General features: G+C 43.0%; 1 long non-coding RNA gene across 2 annotated transcripts in view; it reads left to right on the top strand.

The window, feature by feature from the left end:
• Positions 1–26,821, top strand: part of LOC112951771 — a 91,766-nt gene that overhangs the window by 49,131 nt on the left and 15,814 nt on the right. For both annotated transcript variants that reach the window (XR_003250274.1, XR_003250275.1), the window contains exon 2: positions 12,642–12,705. This is a non-coding gene — a long non-coding RNA (uncharacterized LOC112951771). The remainder of the gene's footprint in view (positions 1–12,641; positions 12,706–26,821) is intronic.

Raw genomic sequence — 26,821 nt, 5'->3', positions numbered from 1 at the left:
GCTGCGACTGCTCTGATGTAAGCAAAGCCCAGGAGATGGGAGCTGGTCGGAACCATCTGCACATGGGCACGGTGCCTGCTGGGCTCTCGCTCTGCTGACTCGCTATGCTGAGGGTTATGGGAGGGTGTCTGTGTCTCCTTCTGCCTTTTACTTTAATAAGAAGATTTTTATTTTAATGGTGAGCACTTTGAGTGTGTTCACTGCCATTCCTTGCTAATATTGCAGTGTTCCGCAGTATGGAGGCAGATGTGCTCTGTACCTACCTTGGTGAGATGTAACGAAATAGTAATAATATTAATAAAAAGCAGACCAAGCACTGACCTTGGCACTTCACTGGGGATCACAACCAATTAGATCAGCAGCTCCGAGGACCTTTGTAATGACCTAGATGTGCCAGGACTGCAGAGTTCAACAGTACCCGGGAACTGCTTGTGACTGGGATTAGCAGCAGATTGGCCTCTTTCAGAAAAGAGATTTAGCCAGGGGAGAACGACTTTTGCATAAAGGAACTTCCTTTCCTAAAGGAACAGCTACTCCTGCTCTTTGGGGCTGAAGCAAGGGGCATTTGTCATGAAACCGGTGTCATAAATCACTTTTCTGCTCTGGATCTTGAGGACTCCTTGCTTTTTTCCCTTCCTGCTTTTACAATACTTGTAGTATTATTCAGTATGCTGCTGGGAAATAAAACATATGTTGCTTATGTTGCCTCTTGCTCCTGACTGCTAATACTTTGTAATAATAAATTATTTTTCTTTACATCTTTAAAACACTTTGCAGACATCATCTGTGGTAATTAATCTGCAAAACATCGTTAAGGAGTATAGGTTTTATTGGAAGTATAGATTTTATTGTGTGGGGATGGTGGTTTGTGTGTGTGTGGGAGTTAATTCCTATTCCTTGTCAAAAATCTGTTTAATTTATAGATGTCTATAGAAAAAAAAATGCAGCAAATATCAGAGCCCATCCACGTGTACTGGTTATTATTTATTTGTGGCCCTCACTGGATATCACAGCAGATGCTCTGTCTTGAGGTTGAATCTGAGTGAACCTTGGTACTCCAGCTAAGGTCCAGTGGTTCCGTTCTTGGAGCTTGCATGTAGTGGATGCAATCAGGTTATGGTGACTTGAAGGTAATCCCGGTGGTGGGAATGGCCAGGGCTGGACCGAGCTATGTGCCACAGCAAGATGCATTTTACAATTGCTGAGAATTCTCTGTTGGCCGCCCCTGAGGTGGCCTCTGGGGTAGCTGTGGGCAGGGAGGAGCTCCCTTGGCTCCCAGGTCTTGCCTCTAGGTTGGTGGTGACACAGGCTCAAGCTAAGGCTGCTTTGCTGCTTGAAACCTAACTTAGCGTTGCTTTAATTTAGGGTTACTGCCTATGGAGCAGGTATTTTGTCCTTGTCTAGTTTTCTTTGGTGGATCACTCATAAAGAGGTGCAGATCCCCATCCTTTCCTTTTTGCCTTATCTCCCCATAACAGCCTACAACGTGGCCACGTTCTGTCTTGAGTCTCCTTCACAAGAGGAAGAAAGCACGTGCTCTTGTTATCTATTCAATATTTCACCTTTAATTAAAAAACATTCTAACTGTGTTGGACCCTTGAACTCCATATTTGCACTAGCATTGTTGGGAACTGTTTATAAATCCAGAAAGAAAAGGATCCCATTTAAGATTATTGGGTCCAAAACATGAAGAAAAGGGAGAGGACAAAGCTGGTACTGCTGTTGTTGTGATTACTGTAATGACCCTTTTTATATCTTAGAGATGATGGTCTTTCTTGAAGGCTTTTTAAATAAAATTGTGAAGGAATCAAAGCAGGATGTTTGTGAGTGTCATCCGTGTACATTCATAAAAGTATAATTTTGCTTTTGTATAACAGCCTCTTTCGGAATTCATTCAATGTGATGCTTCCTTGTGGGCTTTTTTTCAAACCCTGATTAAAAAAAAAGAAAAAAAAAGTGCATTTTGTATTTGCTAACATAGTGCAGGTAAATATGTTGCCAGCTAGGTATGTGGATTTTAGTGAATTCAGTCATTCTAAAGGCAGGCCCAGCTGCTTTTTCCTTTTGAAGTGATGCTGGTTGCTTTAATCCCCCCTGGCTGTGTCCAGGCCATTTAAACCGTTGACTCTGCTCCATGAAATTTTTCCATACAAGAGGATGGCTTCCATATCTGATATCCCGAAGATGAAGGATCCTATAAGTGTTCCTGACTGCCTGACACTCGTGTTTAACAAGCCCCAGCTCTGGCCACTGGGACACAAGGGCAGATGAATCACGGACCCATCTCGCCTTATTGTCGCTTGGCCAGTTGATAAGGGAAGAGAGATGATGAGAGAAGTGGCCTCCCTCTCTAAGCTAGATTGGAAAATGCAGCTGAAAAAGCAAAATAATCTGACCACAGCACCCCAGGGGGACTAAAAATAGCGGTGATTCAGCTGATGAAAATTACCCTTAAATGCAAGAAACCTCTCCCCGTTTGCCCTCCCTAGCAGGAAGCCTGCAGCTCAGCACCAAGCCAGAATAGGCCATAGGAAGGTGGTAACAGGCCTAGGCTTAACACAGCAGTTAAAATTGTAACCCTTCGATATCCCCTTCCCTTGTGACTTTGTTCCTTGGGTTCGTATGTCCACTTGCAAGCATGTGTTTTAGAACTGGATCTCAAGGAACTTGTCCCTAAATGTAGGCATTTTTTAAGCTTCCATGTTCTTGCTGGTTTAAGTTCAGCCTGTGACGCCGACTTTGCTTTTAAAGGCAAATATGCGTTACTAGGGTTTTTTCAGTGGTTTGTTTTTAATACAGTCCTATCTATAAAGCCTATTTTTAACTTTTTTTTTTGAATTGAGAAACTCCCATTTACTTTCTCTCACATTAAACTAAGTCTGTCACCCAAGAGAGTGATATTTGCTTGAGATTTTGATCTTTTCCCTTGCAAAAACAAGCAGTTTTAACCTGCTTCATACTTTAAGTATGAATTACAGTTGACTGGAAAGAGATATTTCTAATTAAGAAAGAGATATTTCTAATTATTTCTAATTAAGGGAATCTTAAGTGTGGTTACTCAACAGGATGCAATCTGTTGGAAAGATCGTTGGGATGACAACGTTTGTCACTTGTGAAAGTGTTTAGTTATTTGCACTATTCATTACATTTATTATAATGTAATTACTAGTTATTTAGTAATTTAGTAAGGATTCCTGTTGCATAGTGGTATTTTACCGTGTTGACCTTACATTTTGCTTTGTTTTCTAAAATTCTTTTGAAGAAGGGTTTGTGCAACCAAGCCAACCGGGCTGCCTTGAAAAACATGGCTTAAAAAGTCTTAATAATCAGAGGTTTCGCTCAGGATAATAAAGCAACCCAAGATTCGTTTAAACTCCAAAGGTCTTAAAAATCCTAGTGACTTCTAAAAGTAGTACTCTACTAGTAGAGCATCTAGCACTCTTCAGACAACTGGTTGCTATTTAATTTATAGGAGTCTTCAGTGAGAAATGGTTCGTAGAACCGCTGCCCTTCCCCAGCCTCCTGCACAGGGCCCGTGAGGGGTGCATTTCTGTGCACTAACTATAGAGGCACGAAGGGTGACTATCCCCGACAGGGATGTCCACATGTGGCTGAGGTGAGTCCCGTCAAGTGGCAGGAGCTTTGTTTGCAGGGCTTCACCTCCAGGCTGTTGTTTCTCAGCCGCAGAAGTGGGTCATTGTGGAGCCACCATCAAGGTGGCCGCGTTGACACGGAGCTCTGCAGGACAGAAGGGCCCCTGCTTGTTGAATGCAGGTGCTAAGATATCCCTGCCCATCGTGGCAGGTGACTGGAAGGTACAAATCATCTTTGGAAGTGGGGCTGTTACCACTTTACACACATCCCCTCCTGCAGCAGTGAATGAAGCAGCGCAATGAAGTACTTTTTATTTAAAAAAAAGTCAGAAGTCTGTCTGATTGGTGATGGCACTATAAGCAGGAGAAGAGCAAATATATTTCTGTGTAGCAAAGGACAGAAAAACAACCAGAGCAACTCTAGATCATCCCTCAAAATTACGTACACTGTTTAAACAAGGAGAGAAATGATTTGAGCCAGGGAGGCCAATGTGATATGACTGGGTATGTAGCAGCTATTTATCAAAGATAGAGCACGTGTCCTAAAAGAAACCTCTTTTTGCTAAGGTAAATTCAAGCCAGCAAGGCCTTTATAGTATACTCTGAAGTCTGAGCTGTTGGGATGGAGTTTCCTGTGGAATTTTCAAGGAACAATATTGGGGTCAGCCTTATCCTTCTCACTCACTGCAGAGATGCCAAGAATGAGGATCTGCTTCAATGACTTTCTTTGACTTTTAAATAATGATTGGAATATTTTATAATTACTGAATATGATGGAGTTGCTCAAGACAGGAATTGAAAACATTGAATATTCAGGGAGTTTTCTCCCTTTTCTGATTTTTTTTGGCTACAGTATTCTGAGAGATAATTAATGATAATCCTAGTCTGCACTTTCAAGGGAGGCCATGTTAGTAGGAGAGACATTAAAAATGATTAATGAGAACAGTCGTGGTCAATGGATCGGTTTTGGAGAGTGCACCTTTTTGGTAAAAGAGACACATCCTGGCCCCTTCGGGTACGTAACTACTACGCTTTTCTTCTTGAAAAAGGAGGTTGTTGGTTCGTTTCTAGCTGGAAAGGAACTAAGGGACCCAAATGGCCTGGAGTTCAGCGAGGGAATTCATTGGGGATTGAGCACAAATAGAAACAGGAACTAGTCATTACCTGCTGCATAGACCAGGGATACCCCCAACCATTGGCTTTATTTTTTATTGAAAGGACAAATCAGAATCGGGAAGTTTGGGGTTCTTTGTGGGGTATTGTAGCCTGGAACACTTTTTTTTTTTTTTTTTTTTTTTTTTTTTTGTATGTGTGTTTGCTTGTTTTTATTTGTCCATTTTTCCTCAACTTCTTGGTAAGTTGGGAAGGAGAGTCCCCCTCTTTCTGGCTGCAGCAAGGCTAGCTGAAGAAGTTGCTGCCTCCCGATGATGTTTGTTGCCTGTTCTGGTGGGACAAGATGAGCTGCCCTTCCCTGAATCCCTTAACAGGTTTGCCCTAGCTTATTTTACCCGGATTAACCTGGTGAGAAGGATCTCCGGGAAGCAGCTCAGCTGGCACTTTGCAGGAGGTGACAGCCTCTAGCTTGGGGCCTCTTAAACCAGGGTATCTGCTTTCTGCTGCGCGCGTCGCAGCTGCAACAGCATCAACACAGGTTTCACAGGCTCCTTTGGTTATATAGCAGCTTAGAGCTCCTGTAGCCATCTCTGCCAGTGGTGATGATTTCACTTGCTCTGTTAAAACAAATTTAATCAACACAACTTTTTTGTTAATTCTTTAAAGATTTGGGGGGTTTATTTTTCTGTGCAAATTGGCAAAGTGCTCTTGGAAGTGTGGTAATGGGAACACCGTGTGGTGTTCTACGCAGACAGAGGTGACAGTGCCGTTCCTTAGCTTCTTCACAGCATCTTGCACAGCATAAAAGGAAAGGACGTGCCAGGGTTTATATAAGCTGCTGCTTATGAACGACACCGTCAAATATTTGCTTCTTGCTCTGTTTTCCGTTGGCCTGGTGTTCCCTCCGAAGGCCCCTATGAAGAAAGTCTCTGGTAACTTTGGGGACATGTAGATATAACACGTGTCATATGGATCTGGATTCATGTATGTGTCAGGCTTTCTCACATACGTGTGCTCCAAATCCCTCTTTCACCAAGGGGCCTCTGCCTGCAGCCCGTGTGTGTTTCACAGCCTGCCCAGAGCAGCAGGCCCAGGAGTGAAACCTGCAAAAATTCATTCATTCATTTAGCAAATCCACTGATTTGTTACTATTTTTTAGAGTCATTTTATGTGTTGAATCATTTTTACATTTGTGAAATGGAAGTTTGGGTGTTTTTAAGTGAGGCCTCCTGTAACAGATATTTTTCAGTTGCTAAATTGCATCGTGTGTTTTCTTGTGGTGGAAATTGAACAAAAATGATCTGATTCCACAGAAAGAGAACGTATTTTTTTTTTTTAATGCAGTTAAAATGAGGCAGGTCATATAGAAGCATATGATTTATATGTTACATGTTTTGTTGTTAAGTTCACCTCTCCAAAGCTTTTGATGTCTTGCTCCAAAGGATGGAGATACCTTAACATCTCCCATGTTCTCTCATGGTTCAAGTCAATTAAAAACAAGTAGGATGAAAAAAACAAAAACAAACTCGGAAAATCCTCCTGGATGTTTTTTTATTGCGCCATCTCCTCCTGCAAAGCTAATGTGCCTTGCAGAGAACTGGGGAATTTGCTGCCTTTAAAGAAGATGGAAACAAGTTGAGGACACTGAAATAACAATATTATGCCATTAGGTCCCCATATGTCGACTTTGAAATCTGTCCATTTGGTCACTTGAGCTGGGTGTTAGAGGAGGAATGTGTTTGCAGCTTTACCCCCAAATCCATAGGTCTGTAAGTCATTCACATTCGTGAGGGTGTCACTGCTGTGAGCCGAGGTTGTCCTTGGGGCTACCAGTGACCCCAGATAAGTTTCTGTAGCCAGGAGTTAACCTGGAGTGGTCCAGCAGGCATGGTTTGGAGTGTTTGAGGGCAGTATAAGCTCCCAGTTTGGCTGGTTACCAGTTGGTGTTTGGCTTGCTGTAAGCTGAGTTGTTCTTGCTCCTCTGTGCAAAGGATACATCTGGATCAGAGCAAGCAGGTTCTCTTTGGATGTAGCTCAGAAGCAGCCTGGTGATCAGGGCAGCCCAGGGACCCTTGGAGGGCCTCCAAAGTCCTGCAAAGGCAACGGAGACACAGTTGGTCCATCTTGACCCGCTGTTCACTAGTTACTACAGTTACATGGAGCCAGAGCAGACTGTGGTGCAAGTCTGGAGCAAGGTTGTGTTCGTTCCTTTGGATGAGTAGCAAGGAGCCTTATGTGTTCAGCCACTCGTCTTTCGGTTCAGACAATCAGATGATTGGTGTCACCCTGGGATTTTTTTATCTTACAGTCTGTGCAGAAACTGATGCTTTGATAAGTATCTTAAGGCAGCTGGAGACCTCAGCTCTAAGCTTTATTTCATTTATAGCTGTGTACAAATGCAAGTATTGTTTGTTCTTCTAATGGTCCTTGGGAGTCAGCAGCCTCTTAACAGGAAATAAAGGAAATCCCTGTTTTATTTTTAAAAGGGTTAGAATATAATTAAAGATTATTTTGGGGACCTAGGGAAGTGAGCAAAAATATTGCTGCCTGTACAGCAATTAGAGCCAGATCAGTTAAGGACTTCACCCAAACCTGCTTGGAGTGAAGATGCTGAACCAGCAGATGTGGGCTGAGTTAGGGCATTTAAAAACGTTCTGTTTTAGCACAAAACAAAAACAAACAAACAAACAAAAAAAGAAAAAGAGAAAATGACTATGATGCCTTTTCAACTACATCTTTTCTGTATAACATCTGTATTCTGCTCAGTTACATTATTTAAGATTCTTTGGGGATTATGTGTTTTTTTACCCCATTTGGCAACATGAAAATGAGAAGGAATCATTAGAAAGTGTTTTCCCTCTTATCCTACAGCTCACAGTGAGGTATATATGAAGAAAGTGAATTTTACATTGACGCCTGTGTGTACTATGTGCTGTAAATAGGGTAGGTGAAAGGTGACTCTTATAGGTAAGAGGGAATATAATCAACTGTTAAAAAAAAGCCATATTTACACCGGAGACTTTAATTTGGACAAAAAATAGGCTTGGTAATTCACAATAGTTCCAGTTCACTCCCCACAAACTTACTAAGAAATAAGCAGCTAGTTCCATGAACTTGAGGCATGAACGGTCTTCCTTTGGGTACTTAGATTTTCGGTTTTACATTTTGTCCTTATTTTCAATGCGTTTAATTGCATTCTCCTTTTCTGAATTGTAATTAAGATGTGGAAGTACAACAGCTAGGATTCCAGTGTCAAATTATGGTAATCAGTTTTTTACTTTTACTTTATTTTTTTTCTCATGCTTGTAAGCCCTCTTGAGTGGAAATCTTGGGTCACTGTTATTATTTTGAGAGCAGCACATTCTTTGCATGTTCTGAAACAGTTTCATTTAGAGCCTGACTGAAAACCTTCTGTTCTTTTGGTGGTACACTAGAAGATGTGCTCTCTGCAGATCCTTTAAGTCAATTATTTGCAAAAATAATTTACTAATTCACCAACATATTGTGGTAGGAGAGTGTATATTTTTATACCTAGCATGTATATACTCATACATGTGTATATATGCACTTGTGTGTGTTTACATCTCTGTATATGTACACATGCACATACACATGCACACATGTGTACTCGTTGTAAGGAGTTCTTGCACCAAGAGAAGGCCTGTTAAGTTCCCGGGACTTTGTGCAGAGGCTGGTAGGACGTCTGAGTAGAAATATAACTCTGAGGAGGAGTTTGAACTGCATGAGGGTGGAGGGTGAACGAGAGACCAAGCGCTCAGCGTGTGCACTGTGTGTTGTGCACGTTTCCCTGTGCCAGAGAAGCAGTCCCAGGTCATGTGTGATGGCGTTTATTAAAAACTTGTTCTATTTAGATCTTAAAAAAAAAAAAATCATTCTGCTAAAAATAGAGGTGTGAAGGCCCCCAAACTATCCACACAACTGAAAGGGTTAAAGATAACCAGCACTAGTTTTAGAATAAAAATTTTGCCCAATTTTTTCTCTCCATTTCCTGCAATTTGCTTTACTCTTCCAGTTTGAGGTCTGATTATTCATTAAATCTGGGCATCCAATAATTCTGTTAAATTTTAAAACCTTTTTCTACCTTCACAATGTTTATAACTTTGTCTTTTGTTTGTCGCATTAAAACACTTAGTGTACATTCATTCATCTCTGCAGTTTTTTTGTTTTTTAAGTTATTATTGAAAGACATTATGTTTTGCGGATTATTGATTCCCTGAGTCTACATTATAAGAATGTATATAGTTTTTTTTTCATACTGAGTCATTAAGTTCTAGATTGAATGAACTGCTTATTAAAATCATCTTTTTGAACCTGGAGGCCTGGAACCTGTCCTTGAAGTTGTAGAACTTGATAAAAAAATCTAATAAAATCAAAGACCTGTAAAGAGTAGGGTTTGTTTTTCCACGCCTCCGCTGAAATACTGTGCAAGCGCTCTGTGGAAGAGAGTCATTGAAGAAAGCCTTTAAAGCAAAGGAGCAGCCCAGCTACACATAGGCTTCACGCGAAGGAAGATATTCTGCTAAGGAATCAGTCACCTGCATCTTGCCAACTGCCTTCTCTTTTTCTGGGCAGCCACATTATCAGAAGGTAACACTGAAGAAGCAGCTGCGCAGTTGGTTGAGCAAGGGATGTAGTTTCCAGCTCTGAAGGAAGACCTTCTTGTCATTCAGACCTTTCTGAGACGGTTTGGTATAGAGGTAAATCCTAATTCAGGGACATCTCCGTGTGGGCCCCACCGGGTTCCAGCAGGACTAAGGATAGATGCTCAGGAGGAGCAGGATTGCACTCCCCTTATCACACTCCAGGCTTCTAATTTCTGCCTACCCCAGGGACCGAGTTGGTGGCCCAGCTCGTGTTTCTTGCCTTGAATCGCGATCTGTTTCCGTGAGCGTGCGGGTCTCCTCTTCTTCTACCCCAGGCATCATTCATTCTAGTGGCCGTATGACTATTACAATCTGTAGGCGTTCAGGAGAGCCAGGTATCACCTAGCAACAAGCATCCCACTCTCCGGCTTCTGCTTCTTTTTCACTTCTATTAACACACCTGCGAAGAAAAAAAAAAAAAAAGAATTTGAAGCATTATTGAAGCATTAAGTTAATTTTCAGAAATACTTTTAAATAATAAATGAAGTATTTTTGTTATGACACCACATCGAGTAACAAGAGTCTAGGAGGATGGAGTCACTCTTGAATAACCTTTAAGACCAAAACCAACCAGAAACTCTGAGAACAAAACAGAAATAAACTTTATGGTCACTGTTAGTTAGATAGTGATAAAATGCACAGGAGTCCTGTATGTAAAATACGTATTTAGTATGTGTATGTGTTTACACAATCTAAATTGAGTACATTTTATCAAACTATCTGGGCCTGCTGCTGAACGGGGAGGGTGCCCTGGTGACGGAGGAGGCCGACAAGGCAGAGTTATTAAAGGCCGTCTTTGCTGCTGTCTTTACTGCTGAGGCTGGTCTCCATGAGCTACAGAGCCTGGATATGAGAGAGATAGTCAGGAGAGAGGAAGACATTCTGCTGGTCGAGGAGGATCAGGTTAGGGATCACTTAGGCAAACTGGACTCGGGTAAATCTATGGGCCCCAATGGGATGCACCCAAGAGCACTGAGGGAACTGGCGGGAGTTGTTGCTCAGCTGCTCTCCATCATCTCCAAGAGGTCCTGGAGAGCAGGGGAGGTGCTGGAGGACTGGAAGAAACCAACATCACTACAGCCTTCAAAAAGGGCCAGAGAAAGGAGCCGGGAAATTACAGGCCAGTCGGCCCACCCCCGTCGCTGGGAAGGCCATGGAGCAGCTCGTCTGGGCTTTTCAGCCCTTCCAAGGACAAGCTCACGGAATTGTGGCGTCACCAGGCGAGCAGACATTTGCTGAGAAATGTTTGGCTCTTCATCCTCATCCCAAAAGTGGCCCAAAACCATGACTAAACCATGGCCCAAAGCCATGACTAAAGGGGTCTTTGACCTGTGCGCGTGGGATTTGTGGCAAGCAGGAAGGAAGGGGACAACTCGGTGTGTGATAAGTTGCGCAAACATGAGTGGAATTAGTGAGATAAGCCAGTTATTTATTGTGGCTAAAGCAGTAGCTTTCTCACCAAGGGAAGGCCGTGGTACATGATTTAATAATGTAAAGCGAGAGCAACTCTGATTATTTAGATAGCTGTAAGTTAGCAGTTTAGAAACACACACCCTCGTTTTCCTTATTGCACAGAAACCTGATCAGACCTCCAGCATCCCTGGGTAACATGAAGCTGAGCAGATCCGCGGGAAGTGGGGTTTGTGGATGTTGGGAGAGAAGGAACAAGGAGAAAATGTGGAGAATTGGGAACAATGGGCAAGGTCGCAGGAGCTTTCCCTCTGACAGAGACTCCTTTACGCCCTGTTGCATTCAGTTGAAAAGATAGGCCGAGTCCTATTCGGGTTTGATAAGCACAGGGTGTAAATTCAGCACAATCCAGCACTGTCCCAGCTGTCCCATTTTTGGACATTGCATCAAAGCATGATGCAATGTCCAAATTGCCTGCTAGGACGCAAGGGTCCTTCCTCCAGCGTGCAATCCACGGCGGGGAAGAAACAAGTTGATCATGTCCAAGGCTTGCTGGCTTAGTGGTCTGCCAAGGAGAAGTTGCTTCACAAAATGGAAAATTTGAAGCAATTGGAATTAGGCCAAGGGAGATTAAAGAGAGAGAAAAAAAATGATGGGTGCTCCAAGATGCTTCAAAGACAGGGCAAATAGTCAACAGCAGTCAGAGCACAGCAGGCCTACAGTATTTAATTATGTTTAGTGAGGTCCCTGTTTCTCAGGATTTTACAACCTTTTACGATTCATATGAATATTAATTTGAAACCTAAGTTTATTTTATTTCTAAGAAAATATTAAAGGTTAATAATAAAAATATAAGTGCATGGTGTTTCATCAAGTTAATACTAGCACAGTATATGAATGTTTATTAATTGTACATTCCAGCTGGACTCTCCTGCCTTGTTTTCAGTGTGAAAGTTTGCTAAGTTTGCTGAAACCCATTAGCCATGTCATCATCTATACATCCCCAGTGAAATGCTGGTTTGAAAATGAGCAGGTGATGCTCTAATGCTTTTTGAAGGACTGCCTTATTTTGAATGACATAAAATAATGGCAGATTGTTTATAACAGCTCTCTGACAAAATATCTAGATTCCTGAAATCACAATGTTTACATCATTAAAAGTAGAATTTGCAGAATTTTACATCGTATGTAAGCAGAATTTGCTTCTGGATATACCCATATATATATATACCCACACCAGTGTTTTAAGACACACCGTGAGTTATTTAAATTTTGAAAATTCAAGTCTTTTTTTTTTTTTCTTCTGAGACCTCATGAATTACATACTCTAATTTTGTAACATCCTTCAGTTATGATCTGTGGCCAGAATAATAACTCACTTCTGATAAATGTTTTGTCTTTTTAATGCAGCTATTGTGCAGATCTTACACAATATTTCGGGGAAACACATTTTGAAATAATATTAAAGATTTTTCATACTCTCTAACTACTGCAAAGTTTTCCGGTAGAATCAGTGGGATCTGAGGTCTAAATCAAGCAGTTGGGATTTAATAAACTCAGTAATGGGTCAGAAATTAAGTGACTGAGAGAACTGTCTAAAATAATTAATTATCAGAAAATATAAGGCTTTTCTTTCCAGTATATTTTTATTTGGCATATTTATCCAGTTTTATTTAAAATGCTTGTAAACTTACTGTACTTCTAAACTCTTTCGCTGTAGAACAGACGTGTGTCTTTAGGTTTCTGTTTATATGAAGGGAAGCACTTGAGAAATTAATTAAACCCTAAGAAAATGCATCAGTTAAGTGCCAGATTTTCAACTCTCTCAAAAACACTACATTATTTCATCTTTTCTTTACAGGATTGCAGTGGATCGAGGGACGAATGGATGACTGAATATTCATATGAAGAGGAAAGCCATAAAGGTCAGTTGACATTTTTATAACCATATGCCTTATATGCATAATATATATTACTGCTATTATCAAAAATTTATACTGCATTACAAGACCTAGTAGATGAAATAACCAGTCTGAATTTCACATGCTCGACTGTCTTTCAGGCAAGAGATTGCTATATGTGTAGTTTAGCAGAACGGTTTCTGACTTAAAGAAAAAAGTCAAACAAACAGATCTGAATGTTCAAAGGAGAGCACAGTAGATTAAAACAAGAGGTAATTCCAATGAAGTCAGGTGTTTAAATGAGCAGACACACACAGGCACGCAGCATTTGTTTTTGTTCTGTGCAAGGATGAAGGGAGAGTTAGGCAGGAGATGTCTCTCATTGCAGCTAATGGATATGCAGCTTAATCCATGTGAATGCCACTCAGATACCTCCCTGGGAAGATGTTCCTTAGCACATCCAATAGAATGTGATATATTGGTAAATATATCACATTGTTTTCTTATCATAAATGAATGGCTGGTCCAGCAGAATGCATCTTCTGCACTTGCTTAAAAAAAGAAAAAAAAAGCTTTTAGTGCACCACAGTGGTTTACTGACCTTACTCTTATGCTTGTTAAAATGATAAAAATGAGTAGACTGTGGCATGTGTTGGCTGGCTAGTGACTGTGAACTGTAGACTTGGGGCTGCTGTGTTAACCAGTGGCTTTGCACCAGCGCAAGTGAATTGCAGTGACAAATACAATGCACAGCAACAGCGTGATGCAGTGAGGCAATGCTGCTGAACAAGCGTTCTGGAAGCTCTGCTGGTGACTGTCAGATGGGCACGTGTTCTGGTCGAAAATCTTTTTGGTGTAAAGCTTTCTGACTCCTTGTCAAGGATGGGAACAATCAAAGAACCAGCCACCAGTTTTCCAAAAGTGCAGTTGCTTAACATCAGAATTTTAATTTGGTAGTTCTGCTCATTATTGCAGAGGGCCAAGGTTCTTACTTATCTCAGCGATAATTTGGTTATATCAAGTGGATTAAAAACTGATATTTTACCGGAAACTACTTTAGTAGACGCTGAAAAGTTGATTATAATTCCTTCTCGTGTTAGGCTTCTGTGTGTGCTTAGATAGTAGATAAGCTGATCTTAGATACTGTGTAATTCACAAGGAGCTTAAGATTTGAAGGATCTTATCAATGATCATACGTCATTGAATCCCATCTCCTGAAATAATAACCAACAAAACAGATTTTGCTTCAGAAGTATCTATAGAACATCTGCTTTATATACTCCACAGGTCCCAGAAAACACCTCAAACATCCAGAAGCCAAATTTAAGTCCGAAAAGAGACAACAATGTATACAATTCCTTTCCTGGATCAGGGACCCACATGCCTGCCAGATGTGAACTAGCAGTTGCTGCCTGCTGAAACTAGCACCAAGTCCTAAGGAATTTTCCTTTGGCTTGGTTCGTGGCTGCTGTCTGTACTGATGTCTAGTAGCTTGGGATGGACTCACTTCATGCTTCAGACTTCCCTGCTCCAACATCTTGGCTAGAAATAGTGGAATAGCAGAGGAAGGAATCCAGAATTGCAGGGGTAAGATCCTGCACAGATGGGCTGAAGGGGCCTCTTTCCCAACAGGAAGCTTAAGAGAGAGTCCAAAGACCAGTGACTTATCTGTAACTTATCTCTGGATGTGGGTACGGTACAGTGTGCCCCTCACACTGTCTCCAGAACAGGCACAACACAGAGCAGTGCTTCCACAGCGTGGTAGTAGCTTGGATTGAAATGTCTGAGGAGAAACTGGGTCAGACTAGAAGACTGCAGCAGGTATTTGGCTTGGGAAGTGGCACTGGGGCAGAAAACATCTAGGAGTTTTCACAGCCTCACAGGGCACTAATGTGACCAGAATTAGGCCCAAAGGAGTGAGGGCTTTCAGAGCAGGTACACTCAGAAGACTTCTTGACTAACCTGGCCTTCTTCCAACTTTTGGAGGTCTTTCCTAAGGAAAGGTCTTTCCTAGAGTCTGAAAGGTCTTTCCTAAGGAAAGACTAAGGTCTAAGACTAAGGTCTGTCCTTAGTTGTATCAGTGATGCAGCACTACAAGTTCTGTATCGCTGTTCTTAGGTCTGCTTTTTTGATTTGATGCAGGCTGATGGCAGAAGGAGGGAAGAACAGGGGAGCTACCATTTCATTCCAAACTATAGTTCCACTCCTGACGGGAGCAAAGTATGGGCAGCTAAGGAAAAGGGATACTACAAATGTAGGTCTCTTGAGTCCAGCTGTTACTCTTCTACTTTTAGATCAGAGAAGTATCACACTTAAATCATCTAATCAAACAGCAACAACAACAAAGTAGGTATGGAAGGGATTCAAAATCTGAGATTTAAAAATTGTTTTTCTGGGAAGACTGATTTCAGAAAACTTAAGCAATAGAGATGAAGAGGGCTCTTCTGTGGTCTCTTTTAAAATCAGAGGATAAAGTTCTGGTTCCAGTAAGAAAGGGAGTAGATGTTAGCCATTATCTGACTTCAGCTTTTCACTTTGTATGGCACAACTAAGATGCTGCTGCTCTGCTAATCAGATTTTAATAGCCATAATATTTCCATTAGTTGAAACACGAATATGTTGATAGATCATTAGCAGCGTCATCAACTTGTGATGCATCATGTATGTGCTGTATTGGTCATCTACTTCAGCCTTTTGTTGGTCTTCCTCAGACAATATCATAGTACACACAAATGCAGTTTTATGTAGCAATGGCACCCAAACGCACATGCAGCTATTAAAGGAAATATGTTGTGTTTCATAAAATGAGGTCATGTGAACCTCTCCCAGAAAAATAACAAATGTGAGATAAACCTGATAGCCAGCATGGATATTGAATGCATGTAGCTTACAACAGTTATATGTTTTCCTGCCTAACAGAGATTGTGTCCAGAGATCCAGTTCTTTATTCAGTCTGACCTCTAAAGTTTACATTTTGCAGTGTATAATGACTGCATGTAGATTTATGAAGAAGAGATACCAGTGTTGAAGCCAATAAGGAAACTGGTTGCTGGCAGAGAGGAACCACAGCTCAAAAGGTCCTGAGGAACACAAAGTCCAGGATGCCCTTACGAGAAGGATGTTGTCAAACTGGGGGAAATACAAATGACTACGTGGTTGTGGGGATGGCTGGGCCAGATGTTCTTTGGAGGTGCACAGGGAAAGGATGAGACACCACGGAGACAAGTTGGACTGTCATAAGTTTCGACTGGACGTTAAGAGAACACTTTCCATGCTGGGGATGGCCACACGCTGGAACAGGCTACCCATAAGCGCCGTGACATCCCTGTTCCTGAGGGCCCTGTGGAATCCTTTCTGTTGGAGATGCTCCAGATCCGTTCACGTAGGCAAGCTCCTGGGCCGTGTGATGCAACTCTGGAGCTAGCCTCATTCTGGATAAGAAAAAAGGAAAAAAGAGCTGGCCTTTTGAGGTCCCATCTGATCTACATTTTTTCTGTAATCTGGCATTTCACAGAAAACAGAAATGACAGGACACAAATCCCAGAATCATGGAGTGGTTGAGGTTGGCAGGGACCTCTAGAGATCCTCTAGTCCAACCCCCTGCTCCAGCAGGGACACCCAGAGCACGGGGCACAGGGCGGCATCCAGGCGGGTTGGGAAGATCTCCAGAGAAGGAGACTCCATAGCCTCCCTGGGCAGCCTGTGCCAGGGCTCTGGCACCCTCACAGGAAAGAAGTTCTTCCTCATATACAGATGGAGCTGTGTTTCAACTTGTACCTGTTGCCCCTTGTTCTGTCACTGGCCGCCACTGAGAAACATTTGGCCCTTCCTCCCAACATTATTATTTTTATATTCTATAGTGCCAATTCTTTCCATGATTACTGCAATTCGGCTATACTCACAAGGTGATGCAACTTAAAACATTATTATTTTCCTTCTTGGTCCACGGAGAAGTTCCTTGGTGAACTTCCTTTTTAGCTGACTGACCTCAGGCTGTATCTGCAGCCGCGTGTTCCTGTTTGCGCAGTGCCTCCTGTCAGGACTCAGGTGCAGAGCTCTGCTTGCACTGGGGTGAGGTATGTGGTTACTGTCATACGCTCTGCCCCGCTGAATTCACACACACAGCTTTCCTAGGAAGGAACTGACTACTCTAAACAATCTTGCACATCTAACATTATCCAGTGGCTTCTTGGAGTGCACTTATGAATAAAAACATCAACACGATAAAATACATTAACCTCCAGAGAGTTATCTAGCACTGGCCATCAGTCCATCCGCTTGTCACGTCTTTTTCAGTTTAGATTACTCTAAGGCAAGGAGGCTGCCGTTTGGTGCTTTGTCTCGTTTCATTATGATTATAAATATCTTGGATAAGGCAGCATAACAAATGACCACTTAAAAATGACAGATGGCCAAATTCAGCAGGGCGCAGGGACGACGAAGCTCTTTGCTTTCATCCGCTGCCTCGCATTTATCAAGATCAGTCCATTAACAGCCCATCAGCGATAGGTATTTAATGAGTATTTACAGTATGAATAAATAGCAGCCAGTTTGTTATGTGGAGGCCACTTGTATTCATAGGATGGATCTCTCCCTTGAAATCACTTAAAAATACCCAGTTTATTCCGGAGCTGTAGCGTAGGAGAAGTCTGATGATTAAGGGACTGGAGCATCTCTCCTACCAGGAGAGACTGAGCGAGCTGGGCCTGTTTTCTCTGGAGAAGAGAAGGCTGAAAGGGGATCAGATCAATATGTGTAAGTTCATGAAGGGGGAATGTAGGGAGTAAGGGGCCAAGCTCTTCCCAGTGGTCGCCAATGACAGGACAAGGGGCAATGGGTGTAAGCTGAAACACAGGCCGTTCCATCTCCATGTGAGGAAGAACTTCTTCACTGTGAGGGTGCCAGAGCCCTGGAACAGGCTGCCCAGGGAGGCTGTGGAGTCTCCTTCTCTGGAGATCTTCACAACCCGCCTGGATGCCGCCCTGTGCCCCGTGCTCTGGGTGTCCCTGCTGGAGCAGGGGGTTGGACTGGATGGTCTCTAGAGGTCCCTTCCAACCTCAACTATTCCGGGATTCTGTATCTGTTTGTTTGTCCGCTCGCTTCCCCAAGCCCTGTCTCCCGGGAAGATGGGGGAAGCAGAGGTTCCCGTCCCATGCGAGGCTCTCCCGCTGCCTCTTGTGCCGGCCCTTGCCCGTGAGCCCAAGGCTGCAAGGAGCCACCTGAGCCCGTGCACAGCTCGTGACACCTGCGCGAGGCTGCCGGAGCCTTGGCCCTCGTGGGCAGTTCCCAACGGGCTGCTCCATGTGGAAGGAGGCATTTGAGTTGCCTTTTGTTACCTTCGAACTGCTTGATTTTCCCTTTACTGCTGTGAAATTAATAAATGATTCCTGGGAAAGCCCCCATGTTCCTATACAGTTCCTGTAGAGCAGTACAGAATTTGTTCTGTAACTTCTAGGATTTATGTTGTGCCGTCGCTTCTAGAGCCTAAGGGGTTTCGTGTGTGTGGATCCCGGCCCTTGGCTCCATTCCTTCCATTTCCCAACCGTTTTGGTGTGTTTAGACAGCGTTCCCCAGCAGCTGCCATGGGGCGGGCATCCAAAGCACACAAACACAGAAAAACAGCTCGTCAGAGCTGAGGCCTCAATGGTCACGGTGTTTGCCCTGTGACCTGACCGTGTTTAGAGCAAGCCAGATTATAATTTTGAGGCTTTTGCCCTTTTATTTCACATCCTCCCTCCACCCTGTCCCAATGTGGAATAGGGAGGAAAATGTCCACAGAAAATCCTAACGGTTGCTTTTAAGGTTCTTACCTCAGAAAGAAAATATGTATGTAGAAGTATTACTTCAGAGGAATGAAAAGTAGTGGCTGAAGATGCCTGTCGTCCTTCTGCCCCGTCCAACTCCAGAAAGCCAGTTCAAGCAGGAGCAAAGATGGGATAACCATTCCCTGACGAAGCTTTGTCCGCTGGGAAAGCTTCCCGCTTTGGTGTCACATACATTTAAAGCACTGTATTTTCAAGTCGACAACAGAGACCGGCACAGGAGAATGTCCCGGGCATCGGGAGCGGTGCCTGTGGCTCTGTGGGGTGCCTGTGGCTCTGTGGCCTGCCCAGCAGGAACGTGAGCCGTTCGTGGCCCCGTCCCGGCTCTGGGGTGGTTTAACCGCGCTGGCCGCACAGCGGTTCATGGATTCAGTCTGTGTTTGTTGAAGGGTATTTTCAAACACTGGAAGTTGAGATTTGCCTAAAAAGCAGGGCGGCAAACTGCCCGGGCCGGGACACGAAGAAGGCCGGTTCGCAGCGGAGCTCTCAGAAATGTAGTTACTCTGGAACTGACAAAACCCCAGAATCCCAGAATCGCCGAGATTGGAAGGGACTTCTAGAGATCATCTAGTGCAACCCTCACAGGAAACCTCACAGGAAAGAAGTTCTTCTTGACATGCAGATGGAACCTTCCTTCAGGACTGTCCTCCACAGGACTCTCCCAACCGGTGTCCTATGTACTCCAAAGTCATAGAATCACAGAATCCTTAAGGTCGGAAGGGACCTTTAGAAATCATCTAGTCCAAAAGGTGGAAAACTTAAAATATCTGAGTTTTTAATCCTAGTTCATATGCTAGAATTACTGAACGTCATTGTAAACTAAAGGCAGATTTTATTGCTGTTGGGAGTCTTGATTACTGCTATTGATAATGAATCTGATCAGCAAAATCATGCGTGTATGTGAGAGTTATGTTTAAGGGGCTACTTCGGCAGCTGCTGAAATATCTCTGTGCTGTAGAGTGTCTTTTAAACTACTTCTGAAAGTTAACAGGTATCTCCTATCTTAGGGAGTGAATGTGGTGACGCTTATCCTTTATGTTGCCTGTTATTTATACTGCTTACTGCTAATGATTGTTAGACTTATTTCATGGTTGCTCAACATCTCGCTAATCCTCTGAGCTGAAATTCTTTCTGTGATTAATGTACTCCTGTGACTCTGTGTTTTGTTCTTTGGTTTAATTCATCTGGCACTCCTGGTGCCCACTGTTGTTATGGAGAGCATTCCGATTGCTTTCAGGTCAAAGTGGAAATATAGGAAATAGCCTGAGGCCTATGTATATGGGTTTTTTTTTCCTGGTCAGGAATAGAGGGTGTGTGTGGCACATTGTGGCCTCTGGCTTGAGGGCACGTGCAGTTGTTGGAGGGCGCAAACTGAGTGGGACTAGTTAAGCTGGGATGGGTTTGTCCACGCGTCAGGAGTGCCTGGAATAGTCAAGCCCCTAAACCATACGCTGGGTTTGTTTTGGAATAGGCCGGTTGGAGCAGCCCAAACCAGAGCTGGAAAGCGAGCTAAGGGGATTACCTGTGGAGATTCCTGCTGGATCAAACTCATTGGGAGATCTGCTCCTGAAGTGTTCCTGACCTCATCCAGGTTCTCCAACCTAGGCCAAAGTGACCTCCTGAAATACGTGTGGTGGGACATTCACCACATCTTCATGGTGGATCTTCACCACAACGGCCTCCCTGAGCAGATCCCCCTATGGGGCTGCACTGCCTCCTGGTGTAGATGGAGCCTCCTGAATGTGCAGCGTGTGTGGCCAGGGACCCCACCTGGGACTGTGTTTGGTGCTGCTGTCAAACCAGCTGCTGCGGTTCCTGTTTGGTCCTTGGTGCTCCTGGTGTGGAGCAGTCCCACACGAGCCCAGGGCAGTCCCACACGAGCCCAGGGAATACGGTCTCTGAGGCTTGGACTGTTTCCTTCTGCCTTCAGTCCCTCAGACTGCTGAGGGCTCCAGCCTTCCCCATGTCCATCGGCAGCTCCTCACGTTGGGTCCCTAGAGTCTTCCCGACAGGAAAGGCGCCCTCTCCGTCTGCAAACCTCCTCCGCTGTGAGCGCTCGGAGCGCTGGGGTTTCCGACCCGTCCCCAGTGTCGCTGCTCCGCCGCCGCCTGTTCCCCTGGGAGCGCGAGCACCTGCGCGTTCGCCTGTTGTTCCAGGCGTGCTTAAAGAGCAATTACACCCATTGTGGCAAGGACTGAACTCACACTGCTCTGGAGGGAGAAGCAGGAGGCAGTTAGCTCCTAAGCTGTTTGACAAGGAGGTTTTCTCTGGAGATCTTCCCAACCCGCCTGGATGCCGCCCTGTGCCCCGTGCTCTGGGTGTCCCTGCTGGAGCAGGGAGTTGGACTAGGTCATCTCTAGAGGTCCCTTCCAACCTCAACTGTTCTGGGATTCTAGGATTCTGTGAAGACCATTCTGATATGCGTATTTTTGGAAGCGTGACACAAGTTTTCAGAGTACTAAATAGGGAAAAGCTATTTAAATTCATATTCTCAGGTTTTTCGTCTTTCAAAGAAGTTGAACACAGTTCCGTTCTGTTGGGCAGTGCCCGTAATGGAAAATAAGTTTAAAGCAGGGCTTGTGAGGCAGGCCTATTTCTTTTACTTGTTTCCTAATGGAACAGCTTCCCATTTCTGGTCATTTGTTATGAAGGTTTAAGACCCTGCATGAAAATAAGGGTACTTTTAGTGTGGGAATTTTCCCTTCTCAGTGTCACGAAGCAGCACAGCTAACTGCACCTCCGAGTTCATCTTCACTCCTCGACGAGGAAGACAGGAAATACGGCTCTTGCTCTGCTCAGCAACGCTGATTAAGATACATTGAACCGCAGGCTGAAATACTACATACACTTTGCTGGTTTCCTACATATGCAGCAATAAACACTTTGTGCTAGCAATAAATGCATTTGGATTTTACTGTTTTCGACGTGACACAGACAGACTAATCCCATACGATCGCAGTTTGTCACTTCTGCCCTTATGAAGGCCCAGAATAATGTACTGGAAGTCGATAGCTAACGTGTAAGGAGGCAGCTATTTTAATGCTGTTAGCCACTACTAACAGACCTGAATAATGGTTGTGCTAGGTACCACATTTCATACATCAATAACTTAGGTTTTCATGAGAAAAATAGGCTCCTAGCATTAGTCTAAGTCTTGCCCCATTCATATGCTTCCCACCCTGCACTTCGTGTGAGCTCCTGGTGATACATTAAGCCTTTCATGTTCACAGGTTCAGCGTTGAGTCATGAAAGGGCAACTTTTCTGCTTTGAGGCTTTCACCTTCCACTGAACTTTGCTATTTATTTACTCGTTGTTGTTGTTGTTATTTCAGTTTAATTTGTTAGTAGCCCCTGCAGCTGTGATTGCTGCTGTCAGCTGTGATGTGCATCTGCACAGAGCCCGACTGGAAGCAAAAGCTTTAGGTTTCTAACAAAGGGGTGGGTTTCTGCCTAAATTCTTAAGGTTTCAATATTAGCTGTAGCAAACCATGTGAGAAAGGATATTGGCCTAAAAATAGTGAGATTCAGAAAAAAAAAAAGAAAGTTTTTTCCTGCGCTTTCTTATTTTCCCATGATTTAGGATCGACCATGCCCGCCTCAAAATCAAACATTTGGGGTTGAATCTGAATTAAATTTAAAACTGTATGGGCTTAGGTTTTAATGGTTACTCTTTAAAGAGCGATGATAGTGAGAGTACCTCTTGCAGACTGAGGAGTAAGGAGTTTCCGTTGGTCTTAGGAGAACGAGAATTAACGTAGATATGTGGGTAGCCCTGTTAAGTGCGGTGGAACCGAGCGGATGTTTGCTGAACTCCTCTTTGGAGATTTACATAATGGATGAGCTAGTGGAGCTCCAGGCTGCATGACAGCGGAGTTTATTTTATCGCAGAATGTAGAACAAGTGAATTGCCTTAATAACATGATCTCTGCAGAAAGCAAAGATAATCTTTTTCTTATATGCAAAAGAGAGTCAGAGAGTGCGTATAATCCTGGCTATTCATGTACCAGGAGTCAAACTTCTTTGGAAGAAGTTGAATCCTTTTGACTATCGTACTGGCTTAGTCGGGGCTTTTAGAACTCTTTGAGGACAAGAAACAACATGCATCTCTGTGCAAATATGACTTATGCACAATAAAAACACAATATCTTCTGATAATTCAAGGCTTGATAAAATGCGCCTTACAAGAGGCTGGGCAATTGTTTTAGGTGCTCCGTGTTTGAGTATTTGGAAAGCATTTATGAAGTATGCTCACCTGATACTTATTTCTATAGTGGTAGTAATAGAAATCTGAAAAGTAGGATTTCACCTGGATAATCTCAAAGTGGGTGGATGCCAGCAGGAAGTTTTTACCTGAACGTTTAATAGGATTTGGACTTTAATTTATCCAGACTGGTTCTCTCACTTTGTTTGGTGTGTTTTGCTTTGTTTTCCATCATCTGTTGATGATTCCTTTCCTGCATGGAAAATGAACAAAAAGGTCCAGGAAAAACAGAACAGATAAATGTAGATGGTAATAACAATACCCAGCTCTTGGTGTGTGCTTATCAACAGAGTATGTGGCCTCAAGCAAGAGTGTGGCTGTTGCTTTACCCTGAATATAAACGTGCTGTTATTCTTTGATCAGTAGCAGCAGTTTGTTATGATCAAGGCCACTTACCACATTTGCTTGAATGAAAAGATTTGCTATTGGATATCACAGGTTTCCCAAGCAGAGAATGATGTCCGTAGTTTCTGCTTACCAAGAGCTAGATGCAGTTTAGGAATATCTTTGTATTAGTCTGGTGACACCTGCTACTTCTTTTAGGTGAACTCAGTGGGTAAATGATTGATCATCCAATGCCACACGGAAACATGTGCATTTATTGGCCAGACATGGAAGCAGTTCCTCTCGGTAGGAATCGCTGAAAAAAGAGGTGGTTTCCTGAACATAGGGGTCTGTGAGTAGGGTTAGTTTCTGCTTTGGTTGGTGACAAACTTGAGTGTGTTTTCAGTGGTGATTTGTCAATTGATGTGCTAAATTGATGCACTAAATAGCCTGTGCTCTGCTATTAATTCCGGAATGCAGGCTGGGATTCGTTTGCCAAATTTGCTTCCCGCTAGTGGAAATCTTTTATTAGTTGAAGTATGAAGTTGGATTCCATTTTTTTTTTTTTTTTTTTTTTTACTTTTTTTTTTTTTACTGGACTTTCTGCTTTTGGCAGGGTTTCTAGTAAAGCATTTATTTCTCTCTGTGTGTTTGTATGTGTTTTGTAATAAGTTTTTATCAGTAGTGATTACTTCAGTATGGGAGAGGAGGCACCAAAACAATAACTCATCTGTTTGCTTGCTGGGGTCCATCCTGTGGTACATAATAGTCTTGTGGGATCAGAGACCATGGAATGTTTTATAATGACAAACTGGATTGTTTTTGTCAGAAGAAAAATGTGTTTTAAAACACTGAAATTGTTCCATTGCTGTGGTTCAAAATTCTCCCAAGTGGGGATCTCCAGAGTAAATAAATAAAAGATTGCACCAGGCATCTGTGACTTAAAACGTCTTCAGCTGTTCCAACACAACTCTAAAAGTCTTCATAAGGTAAGAACAAGGCAGGAGAGGAAAGAATTTCTTTTGTGAAAACTTAACTAATTTCCAGACCTTCCAGTTCCCTACCTAACTATTTAGTGCAAGGTCTTAAAGGCACCAGGAAGAATCCTGGAAGGCCATAACCCTGGGATCGTGACAGATTCCACACGACTGCTTGTCCCTGCCTTGCCCTTCTTTATGAAGTGCAAGGCAGTATGATTGTCTAAGAGGGAATTTGGCATTTTGGTAAATGCCAAATTTTGGGCATTAGAAATTTTGGCATTTCTAATCCAGATGCAGATGTTTGAAAGCGTGCACCTACATGCTATCCAATCATTGGAAAATAATAAAAAATGTTTTTTTCATTTGTGGTTGAGATAAGTTATGTTTACAAAGGAACCAAAGTGTTGGCTAATTGCTGTTTATTTGGATAAAATTTCTAAAACTTTATTTTTCAAAATGTTACCACAGTCACAAACATTTTAAAGGGGCAGAGACTGAACATCTACTTCTACCTGGGTTATCCTGGCTCCTTTCTGTCCTCCTGAGATCCCATCTCACAAATGCTTATTCCACTTAAAATGATGAGCAGTTTTTCACTAGTAAGGAGTGAACCGTTTTAATTATGAATCACCTTGAACTAATTAGAGGCTTGGGGAAGTCCCAGGTAGCCAGTGTGTTACAGGACTGCATCCTGCATCACTGCCAGTTGCTGACTTCTTGGAAGCCATTGGATGTGATGAGCATGCACAACTGCACAATTCCAAGAAGAAAAAATATCCATACAACAGCCATATCTGACTTTAAAACAGTTATATGGTAGCTGATGGTGACAAAAATGTAACAATTACTTGCTAACCTATTTTAAGAGATCTACGTTGCCTGCACAGGATTTTGCAAGCCTGGATAATTAGATATAGTCATAAAAGCAGCAGCAACGATCTCTTGAATTAATCTAGTAGCTCCTCAGAATTGATCACCTGTATAATTTTCTTCAGTTTTAACATATTCAGGTTATTCGTTAATTAAGTGGTTAAAATAGTAAACGTAATCCATTGAACCAGCAAGCATTTTTCCAGCTTGAAATGACATTCAGATCTCTACTTCTCAAACAAATCATCATCCAGGCTATGTGATGATCTTGCCTAAAACAGAAGAAAAAAAATCTTGAAATCTATTTCAGAGACTGTTTTAAACTTAGCAATAAATGATGATAGTCAAACTTTCACAATTTTCTCTTCATATGGGTAATTTATGAATCCTGTCACAGAGCTGACAAGCAGAGTTACGCTACTTGTTCCGCACTTCTGGAAAGACAAAATTTGTCATGTCTTCAGCCAGTATAAAATATGCATCCACATGCATAATGCATACCCACACCCGCAGAAGTTCAGGAGTTTGGTGGAGGTTTGTGTTGCGGGCTCCGAGCAAGGGGCTGGGTATTTTAAGAAACAGCACCATTGGTGATGTGGCTTTGGTTTTCTCATCACAAGAATAAGAGCTGCCTCTGGTGCCTGGATATGCTCTGGGGAGCTGGTACAAGCGCTCTCAGGCAAGGTCTTATGAGGAGTGATTTTTCAGAGAAGCTCGGTTTTCCAGAAGGAGCTGCCTTGGATGCTTGCGAGGCAGTGGTTTGGTGCGAGCTTTCGCCCTGGGACGCGCTGCAGTGAATCATCTGTGTTGACTGAGGGGATTGCTGCTCACATTCGTGTCCAGCATCACTCAGGGTCTGATCGGCGCTGCTGCTGAAACCGCCACGGCGGTGATTTTGGTGGTTAGAATATTTTAATAATGCTTACTGAATCCCAGCATCCAGAATGATGATGGAGGCGGTTTGTCAGGTTATTAATGCTAGCAGTCCAAACCGCTTGGGAAAGACACAGTACACATTTCAGTACACATAACACTCTGTGCAGAAATCACTGTTGAAAAATATTAGCATCTTAACCCATCCAGATCTTGTGGTGCAAAGTAAATCTAATAAAAGCCTTTTACTTTATCTGAGGCATAGCGAGTGTGGACAGGAAATCGTTTCCATCATTTTACACGGTGTAACTAAGCCACGTGTTGGGAATAAATATGTGATTTATACAGGCACAATTTCCTATTATGCCCTAATGAGAAACTTTAAATATATTAGTAGGACTCAGGGCTTGACACACACAATAAGGACTATGCATGATGCCAAACAACCAACTACCTCAGTGCTTTATTTCTTGAAAGCCTTGACATGGGTAAGGTCACTATCCATTTTTAATGGGAATGTGATGCTAGGTTATAAAAAGACAACACAAGTAACAGTCCTCTGTTAGATCTTCCTGCTGTGCAACATATAGTCAGGTGCACCCACTTAAGGACCACTAATGAGGAATTAAAGATGCAGCAGGGGCATGTTGAGCAGTGAGGTCCCATTCTAGTGAGCGCATTGACACAGGGCACCTCTGAAACAGGCTGGGGTTCAGCCACAGGTACAGATGTGTAATTTGCTGCATGGCTTGGGGTAACAATTTCTCCTGTATTTCAGTGAGAATAACGATTCAGAGTTTGGGTGCTTTGCCAGACACTGTCATTTTGCCATGAGTTTTACCAGCTGACAGCAGCTCAGCCCGGAGTGGTGGCACATGGACATGGGGAGGCCGTGTCACCATGTTCCCAGTGACAGGAAGGGGGAGGGGGAGTGTCATATGGACTGGGGAATCAATCCTGTAAAACCTAAGCCAATGGATATCCAACAGGCCTACGGTGGTGGGGAAGTA

Source organism: Nothoprocta perdicaria, unplaced genomic scaffold (genome assembly GCF_003342845.1).
Source record: "Nothoprocta perdicaria isolate Ctin4 unplaced genomic scaffold, notPer1 scaffold_37, whole genome shotgun sequence".
Taxonomy (NCBI): domain Eukaryota; kingdom Metazoa; phylum Chordata; class Aves; order Tinamiformes; family Tinamidae; genus Nothoprocta; species Nothoprocta perdicaria.
The sequence above is the reverse complement of the archived record's forward strand: the minus strand, read 5'-3'. Positions and strand labels throughout refer to the sequence as shown.